This window comes from Hyperoodon ampullatus (assembly GCF_949752795.1).
Source record: "Hyperoodon ampullatus genome assembly, chromosome: 7".
NCBI lineage: Eukaryota > Metazoa > Chordata > Mammalia > Artiodactyla > Ziphiidae > Hyperoodon > Hyperoodon ampullatus.
Genome location: NC_136920.1, coordinates 77000232 through 77011711, shown reverse-complemented (window position 1 = coordinate 77011711; position 11480 = coordinate 77000232). Strand labels below are relative to the sequence as shown.

Genomic DNA, 11480 nt, shown 5'->3' with positions numbered 1-11480 from the left:
ACTGTTGAGAGTTGCTTTTGGGGCAAATTAAACCAGTAAAATTTTAAACTCTTCCTCCATATTAAAGGGATTGAATAAATTGGCCACTTTGGTGCACCTGTGTCCTGCGAATTGTCCAGTTGGAGATGGAGGTTTAGAAAGTGAGTTTCAGTCTTGTTTAAGTCTCTTCCCATCAGACTGGTCTCATGATTTCCTACACACCATGTTACTTCCTGTCTACCTTTCCTTGGTGGTGTTCATGCCTGGATTGTCTCCTGTACCTGCTCAAACCTTGGTCCATTCTCATTTGTACCATGGAAGTTTGTCATGCTGGATACTGTCAGAACTAATTTTACTTAAGTTTGCGTTAAGGTGCAAAGCACACGTTTTGTATATTTTCTGTTTTTTGTGTTTGTCTATATTTTATGGTTTCGCTTCAAGAAATATTATGGGACGGGAAATAGCAAGATGTAAAGAGCAAAAAAGTCATCATTCTCTTTAAATTGTTAGAACATCTATCTGCAATCATAATTATGATGCACTGTGGTATGTGTTAAAATAGGAAATACATGTAACGTCCCGTAGGAGCAGCAAACTCAGTGGTGTTGGTGAGGGTGTGTCATGGAAGTAATCACAAAGCAGGTGACTGTTGGTTGGGGTCCTGAAATATTAGTGTGCCTTCCCTGTGTCCAGTAGTGGTCTGGAGGGGTCAGGAAGCCTGCCTTTGAATTTGAGGGAACAGAGGGTTTGAGGTCCTCTCTCTTCTATTGCTCTAGTACACTGCATAGCAGCAGTATGCTGGGTTTATAGTTGACGTTTAACTCGCTGATTGATCATTAAGATTGGGATGTATCTTTGGAAATGAAAATAGGAAGAATCGTATGCTTTTTCTTTTTTTTCTTTTTTTCCCTATATCTGAAAAGGTATGTAGTACTTTGCTGAGTGGTTGGGAATAAAGTTTGCAGTATTCAGTGTATTCAGTTTTAGTATCTAAATAGAATTAAACTGTTGCTGTAAACTGGAATAGCACTTTGCTACTGACAAGTTTTAGAATGCATCTGTTCGTCAATTACCTGTTTGGGAAGATTGTAGTTAATGATTTTGAGAATGTGGCTATAAACCTCCAACTGACTCAAGAAAAGCAAATAAGTCAAGATTGACAAATGTATAGGCTCTTCATCTTATTGCGTGTGGGGTTTTTTTTTTTTCCTTTTAGTTATTTGTCAAGGTATAAAGAATTCTATCACACTTAAGACAAGTTAAGTAAACGTCACGGGGTGTATTCTGACATGGCATGGAGCACATCACATGGCCTAGATCTTAAAGGTGATTTTATGTTTAAACTTTCATGAAAACATATGTGATTGAAACACATTAATATATTGATACAGAAGGCAGTTAATTTTTATCTTTTTTTTGTGTGTGTGTGGTACTGTTGTGGCCTCTCCCGTTGCGGAGCACAGGCTCTGGACGCGCAGGCTCAGCGGCCATGGCTCACGGGCCCAGCCGCTCCGCGGCATGTGGGATCTTCCCGGACCGGGGCACGAACCCATGTCCCCTGCATTGTCAGGCGGACTCTCAACCACTGCGCCACCAGGGAAGCCCTAATTTTTGTCTTTTGATACATGTGAGCGCAGCTTTCATTTTGCTGAAAGAATATGACCAGTTTTCAGTTTGGGATTCTACCATTTAGTAAAGATAGTCCACTTAATTTTAGAAATAAGAGATTTAATATATAATACCTAATAATACTTTTATGTATGTTTTTTTACTGAAAACTTTTATTGTAATACTGTGAAGAAACTATGCCATTCTAGTCTTCAAGACTTAAATGAATCAAGTGTTTATTAGCTGTTGTAGTTTTTAAACTAATAAAAGTCAGTACATCAGCAATTTGTAAATACAGTTTTTAAAATAATGCCTTAACAACTTTACAGTGGTTATAATGACTGTATTTAGGCCTAAAGTTAGTTAATAATTTGACATGAAGGCTTTTTAATAGTTTGATGGTGCAGATCAGGGATAGGTAAACTCTGGCTGGTGGGCCAGATCCAGCCTGTCGCCTGGCTTTGTAAAGGAAGTTTTTCTGGAACATAGTCACACCCATTGTTTACATGGTAGTTATGGCTCCTTTCACCCTACACCAGTGGGGCAGAGTAGTTGCAACAGGAACTGTATAGCCCACAAATCTGGAAATGTTTAAATTTAGATTTTAAAAAGTGAAAACTTCTTTGAGCCTATACAGGGCAAGTCCATTGACCCCTGAGGTAGAAAACAGTCAGGAACTTGGGTGCGGAAGCCAAATGGCCTAGGTTCAACTTCCCTTTCTCCCACTTCATAGCTAGTGACCATGGGCAAATCACTTAACCTCTATGCCTCATTATGAGGTTTAAATGTACTTATTTGTATAAATAGTGCCTGGCACATACTAAGCACTGTGTAAGTGATTGCTGTTGTTTCTGCTTGGAGCTTTAATAAGTTATTGTTAATAGAAAAATGACACTAATGATTTTCCTTTTAGAGTAACAAAGGTACTTTGAGTCTTTTACTTTTTCAGGAATGTAATAAGACTTTTTTCATTTACAGTCAGTGTTCCCTGTTACCAAAATTTACTTTATGAATATAAAGAATTGAATGTCTTCAAGACAGTACTTTTGCTTAAATGTCAAACCATTATTTTCCCAAGGCACATCAAACTGGCTCTGCAGAGTCCAGGCCTCTAAAGCTGGTGTGCACACCCTAGGTAGCATGTGAGAGACATTTTGTAAATATAGTCTTTTAAATAATGCTTGAGACTTCCCTGGCGGTCCAGCAGTTAACACTATGTGCTCCCAATGTAGGGGGCTTGGGTTCGATCCCTGCTCAAGGAACTAGATCCCACGTGCCTGCCATAACTAAGAGCCCACATGCCACAACTAAAAGATCCGGCATGCTGCAACTAAAGACCCGGCACAGCCAAACAAACAAACAAACAAACAAATAAATAAATGACTCTTTATAAAAAATAAGTAAAATAAACTAATGCCTTAGGAGTTAGGAAAAGAAAATATTAGAACATTTTTACCTTTGTATTATTTTAAAAAATCTGTGTAGTTTATCATGTACATAAATTATGTGTATGGAACTTTGTGTATATAATTTGTTAATAAATAAGATGCATATTAAAAAGTTTTCTTATGGTTTGCCCAGTCAGGTGTTTGCAGGCCATTGGAGGACAGGATGATGAAATATAGGGCCTCAGCAAAGATAGAATTTAGAACCAATTCCCTGACTTAGAAGATAAGGAAAATAATTCATAGACTGTAATTGAGTTGTCCGACTTTACGTAAGTGTTCAGAAACAGGAAATCCAGTGGCTAGAATCTAATCACTGACCGAGCAGAATCTGGGTCACTGGACTCGTAAACCAGAAGTGACTTGAATTTCTCAGGTTGATGCTCCTGGCATATATGCTTGATCTGTGTGTGTGTGTAAATCTCTGACATAATAAGCCATACTCAGGCACACCCTGTTTCCTTATTCAAGCATCTTAATTTCATCCCATTAAATCTTTGAAGTATCAGACTACCAGAAGGCATGAAGAAACCTGGGCTGAGAGTCTTCATTCCAGGAGACGTGATCTTGACTGCATGGCTGGTTTGAGGCGCATCACTCTGAACTGCAACACGCTCATTGGTGACCTGGGTGCAAGTGCTTTGGCAGAATCTCTTAGTGAGGATTTATGGCTTAGAGGGAAATTCTAAAATTGAAAATATTGAATTTTTAATATGCTTAGCTTTTGGCATGATACTATTGTGATAGGATTTTTTAAAGCCTCATTTTACTGATAGCTTTTATTTTGCTTTTAAACTTTCTCTAAGAGTTGCATATATCCTTTATAGAAAATACAGAGTAACAAGAGAACAATTACCTATAATTTTAATACCCAGATATAATCACTGTTCATTTTGGTGTATATACTTTCAGTCTTTTTTTTTCTACAAATATATATGTACACTTAGGGATTACAAAAATAGAATTGTAGTATACTTGCTATTTCACATTCCTGCTTTTTTCACTTAATGATGTATCATGTAGTATTGCGTCGTATTGATGTCCCCTAGTTTAATCAATTCGTTGCAATTCTATTTAGACAGTTTGCTTTTCCCTGTCAGAAACAATGTGAATACGTTGTATATACATCTCTGTGTCCATCGGGATTACTTCTGTAGAATAAGGTACTACAAGTGGAATGACTAAGTGTGACATATTTTTAAGACATTTGATACACATGGCCAAATTGCCACCCAGAAAGGCTATGCCAATTTGTAGTCCACCCCAACAGTAGACGTGAAGCCTGCCTCTCACAAACACTGGCCTGTAGCACTTGTAAAAAAATGTAAAACTACAAAAATGAGTACCTCTCCATTTTCTATGCAAGTGGGATTACTCCAAATTTTATAACTTTTTTCAATTAATTTAGTATGAGCATTTTAGCAAGTCAGTAAATTTGCATCTCCTACATCATTTTTTGTGATTGTTCAGTATTCCATTATATGAATATGCCACAGTGCACATAGCTTATCCATTCTTGTATATAAGCTTTGTCCAGTTTTTCAGTTACAAATAGTACTCTGATATATATCCTTACCTATATCTCTGACTATTTCTTTTGGTTAAATTCTTAGAAAGAGAGTTGTTGGATCCAAAGGGTATAGACATTATTTAAAGGCTTTTCTTACAGAATCTTGGCTTGATCTGATAGGAGAATAACCACATTTTGTTTTATTTTGTATTCATTTGATTGACTGGTGCGGTTTACTGGCTGTTTGTATTAATTTGGCTATTTGGTTAATTATACCCTGTGTCCATTCTTCTGTAGTGAGAGTTTGTAAGGGTTGTATCATATCCTGTCAGATCCGTATGTCTGACTTGCTATTTCTGTGTGTCATGGGGGTGTTGAAAGACTCCAGTTATTTTAATGTGATGGTCCACACAACACTTAAACAAAAGACTCATGATAGTTTCCTTTCATGTAATATTTTTTAATACCTGTGCTTTAGTGATGATCCCTTTGGTTTAAGTGAGTAGGTTGTTCAGCCCCAGAACTACTAGAATTCATGATCCGTTTTTCTGGTTTTTGTCTGACCTTTTACTGCGAGGGTTCTTGACCATCATACTTTCATGATAGGTTTTTAGTATGTATTCTCTATTCACACATTGTTGAAAGTTTTTATTATTTGTATCCTCTTAGACTTGTCTTTTTTTCCTCTAAAACTAACAGTTATTACATTTCTTCTATTTTGTTTTCCCCTTTGAACTAGTTTCAAGTGTGATTTGGAGCTGAAGATCATGATCAAAAGAATGCAGTGCATTTCTGAGCTCCACCAGGTTTTGCTTGTGAGGTTTACATGCCCCTGCCACCCTTGCTAATTATGAACTGAGATTCATTTTGTGATGCTTTTTGCTCATAGGTAATATACAGTTATTCTCCAGTTCTGTAATTGTAAAATATGTTGTATGATTTATTGGTACTAAAGCCAGGGTTATCATTGCACATCCAAGAAGAGGTTTTTAAATTGGATTATGCATTATGTGTGTGCGTATATGTTTTTGTTTTTTTCCATACCCCAAATTACAAACCTGCCATGACTTGTCCTGTGCAGGACTCTTCCACACGTGAGAAAATGAGAGTTGTCTATATGTTAAATCTGTAGAGTTAGCAAGTGACCTTTTGTGTTTCATCGAAAGCACTTGACCTGCAGCAGTGCGGCCTCACCAGTGAAGGAGCAAAGGCTTTACTAAAGGCCCTTCAAACCAACAGAACTCTCCTCGTTCTGGATATAAGAAAAAATCTGCTTGTTGGTATGTGGTCACTTTTTTTAAATTGATAAACACATAGCAAAACAAAAAGAATTTGTTCAGGTATTGACAGTTTTTTAAAACTTAATGTGTTTAACTTTCCTCATCATATCCAGTTGGCCCTTGAACAACGTGGGCTTAGGGGTGTCGACCCCTACGCAGTTGAAGATCTGGGTATAAGTTTATAGTCAGTGGTTCCACATCTGTGGATTCAACCAACCTTGGATCATGTAGGACGATAGTACATATGTATTGAAAACTATGCGTGTGTCAGTGGACCCGCGAGGTTCAAACCCATGTTGTTCAAGCTTCAACTGTACTTTTCTAGTGTTGCACTTCCCTTATGTTTTTAGCAGCTAATGTACTAATTAAAGTGAATTATACTTGTAAATTTTTCTTATCTCTACTCTGAATAGAGGTGAACCTAGATACTAAGCCTGCTTCCACCAAGAGCATTATTTCTTTCCTGTGCAACCTCTGAATTCTTGCCAGGAGTACTTTATTCATTTGTCAGATTCACAAGTAATTTTGTAATCATCTTCTGTGTGCCAGATACGGGTTTAGGGACTAGGGATAAGGCAGTGAACCAGACAGACAAAAGTCTTGCCCTCATGGAGCTTACATTCTAGTGAAGGAGATCAGATAGAAATGAGTAAACAGATAAGTAATATAATTTTAGAGAGTAGGAAGTGCAAAACTATCTTAATGTAAGGAGAGTGAGGGAGAGCAGGTAGGACTCCATTGGATAGGTTTGTTAGGGGACAGCTTCACTGGAGAAGTGGCATTTGAACGGAGACCTGAATGAAGAGAGGAGCAAGCCATGGAAGATGTGGAGTAAGCACATTCCAGGACAAGGAGGCAATGAGTATGTAGGCATGTAGGTGGGTGGAGTATTTAAGGAAAAGCAAGGAGGCCAATCTGGGCAGAGTACCGAGTGAAGAAGAGTGTGGTATGACATGAGGTCAAGGAGCTAGCCAGGGGTCTGCTCTTGTAAAGTCCTGAAGGCCAGAGTAAAGATGTGGATTATTCTAAATGAGTAGAGGGGTTTGAACTGGAACAAGGCATGATCCAAATCGTATCTGAATAAGGTGACCTGGTATAGAGAAGGGACTTGGGAGGATCAAGAAGAGGAACAGGGGGCTTCCCTGGTGGGGCAGTGGTTGAGAATCCGCCTGCCGATGCAGGGGACGCGGGTTCGTGCCCCGGTCCGGGAAGATCCCACATGCCGCGGAGCGACTGGGCCCGTGAGCCATGGCCGCTGAGCCTGCGCGTCCGGAGCCTGTGCTCCGCAACGGGAGAGGCCACAACAGTGAGAGGCCCGTGTACCGCAAAAAAAAAAAAAAAAGAAGAGGAACAGGGAGACCAGTTAGGAGGCTATCACAGTGCTCCAAATAAGAGATGTTTATGGCCTAGGTTAGGTTGGAAGTTTGCAGCAAGTGAAAAGTGGTTGAATTCAGGTTGTGTTTTGAGGGTGTAGCTATCAAGACCTGCAGATAGATGTGAGGTATGAAGGAAATAGTACCAAGGAGAGAAGTCATTGATGATTATGTGTGCAACTGGGTAGTATCACTTAGAAGAAGGGGGCTGATGGGAGGAGCAGCTTTTGAGGGAATATCAGGACTTGGTTTGTTATCTTGGATGCCCTGGTTTGATATCTTAGATGCTGTTTAGGTATCGAAGCGTCTGGACGGTGCTCAGACTGTACTTTGTATCCAAAGGTATCCAAAGCCACTTTAGATGCAAAAATGTTTAAAGTTGACCTTTGCTGCTGCCAATATAGTAGCCACTGTGGGCAGTCTGCAAGATGGCATCTTAGGTTTCTGAGGAAGAAATTAGAATACACAAAGGGGGAAATAAGTGTATAATTATATAATGTAGATTTCATATTTAAATGTATGGGAAAAGCAATAATTAGTTGGCTTTTGGTTTTAAATGGAAATAGCCACTCATTGGAAAATAATTACTGTAATTTCAATTCATTTTACTTTAGATCATTCTGTGATGAAAACAGTTACCAAAAAAGTTCTCCAGGTGGAAGGAGTGCCAAGTCAGAGGTATATAACATGTTTCAGTTCTCTCGGAAGAATTTCTCTTTAATGGCTTGGTTTTCTTTCTTTCTTAAAAGAAAATTATCAAGGTACTTTCTGCCATCTTAAAACTAAGATTTTAGTCAAATCAAATGGCTTTTCTGTTTTTGAAAATGTTGTGTGATGCTTTAATTTAGGTTCCCAAATATGCAGACTGAAAACCTTTTAACTTTTTATTTTCTGTAACATATTATCGTTAGCCACAAATAGTCTTTTTTTTTTTTTGGTGATAAGAATGAATAGCAGGAGCAGCATTTGTGAAACCAAATCTAATATGAAACTGACTCTTTCTTGTGAGTAAATTTGAATTTTGAAACAGCAAAACAATAAGGTTTAATAAAAAGCAAAATAAATTTTTTATGTTTATGATCTGCCAATTTCCCAGAAAGAGTTTTGTGATGACTTTAGTTATATACCAGATACATTAAAATCACCAGTGGACAACACATCTTTTATTCAGGGGCCCTCTGAAAGTTTTAAAAATTTGTTGACTTCATATCACTGAACGGTCCACTTTAAAATGGTTAAAATTATAAATTTTCTGTTTTGTGTCATTTACCACAATTTTTAAAAAATGTGTTGTTTGAAGATTTTTGGGTTTTATAAAGGTATTGTATTAGCATAAAAATGAAAAATTTAAAAGACCACCTCTAATCCCATTATCCTATCAAGCAATATTTACATTTTAGTTTTCTCTTCCTGCTGTCTATAAACATAATTCCACATAGCTTCGATATAATTTGCCATTCTTTTCATACTAAATTTAAATTCTGTGATTCATAGTTATACTTTTTAACATTGCATTCACAAGGTTTCATTGAGTAGGTCAATTTTTTAAATTGGTGAAAAATTGGAAATAACCTCAAATAAACTATTGTAAACATCTTCATAAATACAGCTTTTTTTTTTCTACTTAAAGTTGTATGTTTTTGATTCTCTATTCATCAACTTGCTTGGACAATAGTGTATTAAATAAGTTGTTAAGAGTGTTTATGAAGTCAAAAAAAAGCTTATGATCGTCTGCCAATTGTTATTTCCAGAGAGTGATATTTTAATAATCAAATAGTACATTCAAAGAAGTTAAGATTTGTGATATCACACTAATTAGATATTATTATTAAAAATTTATATCATATGTAAAGCATTTTTAAAATAGCTACATTGACTTTTGCTATGATATTAGAAATGGAAAGATATATAAATAAAACATGTATATGTAAAACATATTAGGAATTCTGTAAAATTAGTACAGAATAATAGGGCATCATGGAATGAGAACAGTTAAACATTTTTTTTTAGTTAGCATGATTAAACAAAGTGGAAATGTAACTGAAGTATACAAGCTCATTGAACTCTTTTAAGAGTAATTTTATTTCTTGGGCTTTTTTTTTGTATTTGCCTCAGTTATTTGGAGACATAGAGGTAAGCGAAATCAGTATCTGGTTATATACCTAGATCCAGGTGAGTATAGGGGTGAAATAATGGTGTGAATTGTGCCACATTTATATTGTACTTATGTATGCCTAATAAAAGATGGGAACTTTTATTAGAAATTTTTTAATCTCCTAACAAGAAAAGTGCAATTTAAAAAAATTTTAATACAAATGTATTTGCATTAGTTTCTGAAAGTAAAGGAAGGGTATACACATACAAACCATATGCATACAAACATTCTTTTGATGGCAATTAAGTTAAAAAACACAATAAAATAGCACAAAATGAACTGAGCTCCTATATATTTTTAAGAGGGATGTAAATCACAGAGGATCGTGTGGTGATTATCAATAAGCTACACTCTATGAAATATTTGTCCTGTATTACCGCATACACTCCATTTTACCCGGCATCCTAATGCTGCTAAAATATAGTAGAAAGCAGCAGCATAGCACAGGGAGATCAGCTTGGTGCTTTGCGATGACCTAGAGGGGTGGGATAGGGAGGGTGGGAGGGAGGCTCAAGAGGGTGGGATATGGGGACATGTGTATGCATGTGGCTGATTCGCTTTGTTGTGTAACAGAAACTAACACAGAATTGTGAAGCAATTATACTCCAATCAGGATCTATTAAAATAAATAAAATAACATAAAATATAGTAGCTTTGAAGGATAAGTATAACCATTTTAACCTATGATGTTTGTTTTCAGTAAATTCAAATTAAATATTTAAATGTGAATTTTAATATATGGCTTGTTCTAAGTAAAATATTAACACGTAGGTCTAGTTTCTGCAACCAAGTGTTTCATATAAAGATACTTGCCTCTTTACTACTGAAATATAGTGTGAGTCTCCACATTTCACTCTTTCATCCAGTGGGTTTCGTTTGTTTTTTTGTGTGTTTTCTATATGAAATCAAAGGAGCAGTGAAGGTTGACAGGCTTATAGGAGGGTGAAATTGACCCACCTACCCCCCAGCAACTTGCAGCCTTAGAACTTGTATTGTTTTTACATAGAAAAATTCATCTGAAATTTAACTTTTGGTCTACTTCTGAAGATTCTGTCTGGCAGAAGTCATGGGTGTATCTGTGTTTCTGTGTCCTTGAGATTCAGAAATGCCAAAGGTGTTCTAAGGTTCAGGAAACTTGAGTGTTTCTGCATGATACATAAAATGTATCATACTTTGGGATTTTTTTTTAAACTTTATTTTTGCATTTCTGCACATCTCAATACTTTTGTTTTAGTTAAAATAACTTGTTACCGTAGAGAACTTATATTTTTTAAAAATGCTGGCTTATGTAAAACCTTTGTACAAAACCGATCCTCTTTTTAATGGGCTTGGCATCATTGTCAAGTGCCTTTTTGATTCCTTTCGACGTGTGCACGTGTGACAGTTGCTGTGTAGACCTTTGGTGCATCTTGATTCCTTGTTTTCATGCTTTGTCAAACGTAGTCTTGGCCGCAAAGAAGCCTGTAAGTAATGGAAGGAAACACTCTGCTGGTAAAGAATGTTACCCTCCTGAACCGCTACCACCTGGAGTGTCTGGTTTCCGGCCATTGTGTCCTGCAGAAAGTGCAAAAAGCAACAGGTAACCTGTTTGCATTCCCTGTCTTTTTCAGTCATTTAGAGTTCTTTATTTTGGAACTTGTATTATGTGGGTGGCCTCTGGTGCTTTGTGTAGAGGAAAAAAGGTAACTCACACATGGCTTCTGCCTAATGAGCCCTCTAAGGAAGAAAAATTAAAAGTAATTGGGAGTTTCAAGTTGTTTCTCAAGTGTCACAACAGAGGTAACTACGTGTCTTGAGGAGACTAAAATGATCACCAATTGTGCATGTGAGAAAAGTTTGATTAAAGGCAGGTGTAGTTGAGCGAAGCCCTACAGCACAGAAGTAGGAATTTGGATACGTACGAATGGGAAAAAAGACATTTTAGGCATGGGAAATAGTTTAATGCAGAATGGATGAAAAATATGCATGAGACCTATTCTAAATCAACTGGCTTATTAACTCAGTAAATCAGATTTAGTGAGTCAAACTAGCATTACCTGATTTCTTATCCAGGGGATAGCTGTTCATAGTAATTTTTGTCACAGAACAGTAAATAAAATGGTTGAATTATAGCTTTAGGCTTGCTAAATG

The 11480-nt window shown here is 36.8% G+C and overlaps 2 pseudogenes across 2 annotated transcripts in view; one reads left to right on the top strand and one right to left on the bottom strand.

The window, feature by feature from the left end:
• The window catches only part of LOC307055613 (centrosomal protein of 78 kDa-like), a 591539-nt pseudogene that overhangs the window by 377102 nt on the left and 202957 nt on the right, over window positions 1–11480 (bottom strand). The window lies entirely within an intron of this gene.
• The window catches only part of LOC307056583 (centrosomal protein of 78 kDa-like), a 170850-nt pseudogene that overhangs the window by 143244 nt on the left and 16126 nt on the right, over window positions 1–11480 (top strand). Inside the window, exons 4-9 of the transcript in view lie at window positions 68–140; window positions 1196–1305; window positions 3536–3710; window positions 5709–5822; window positions 7810–7873; window positions 10655–10929. The product of the transcript in view is annotated as a centrosomal protein of 78 kDa-like (transcript). The remainder of the gene's footprint in view (window positions 1–67; window positions 141–1195; window positions 1306–3535; window positions 3711–5708; window positions 5823–7809; window positions 7874–10654; window positions 10930–11480) is intronic.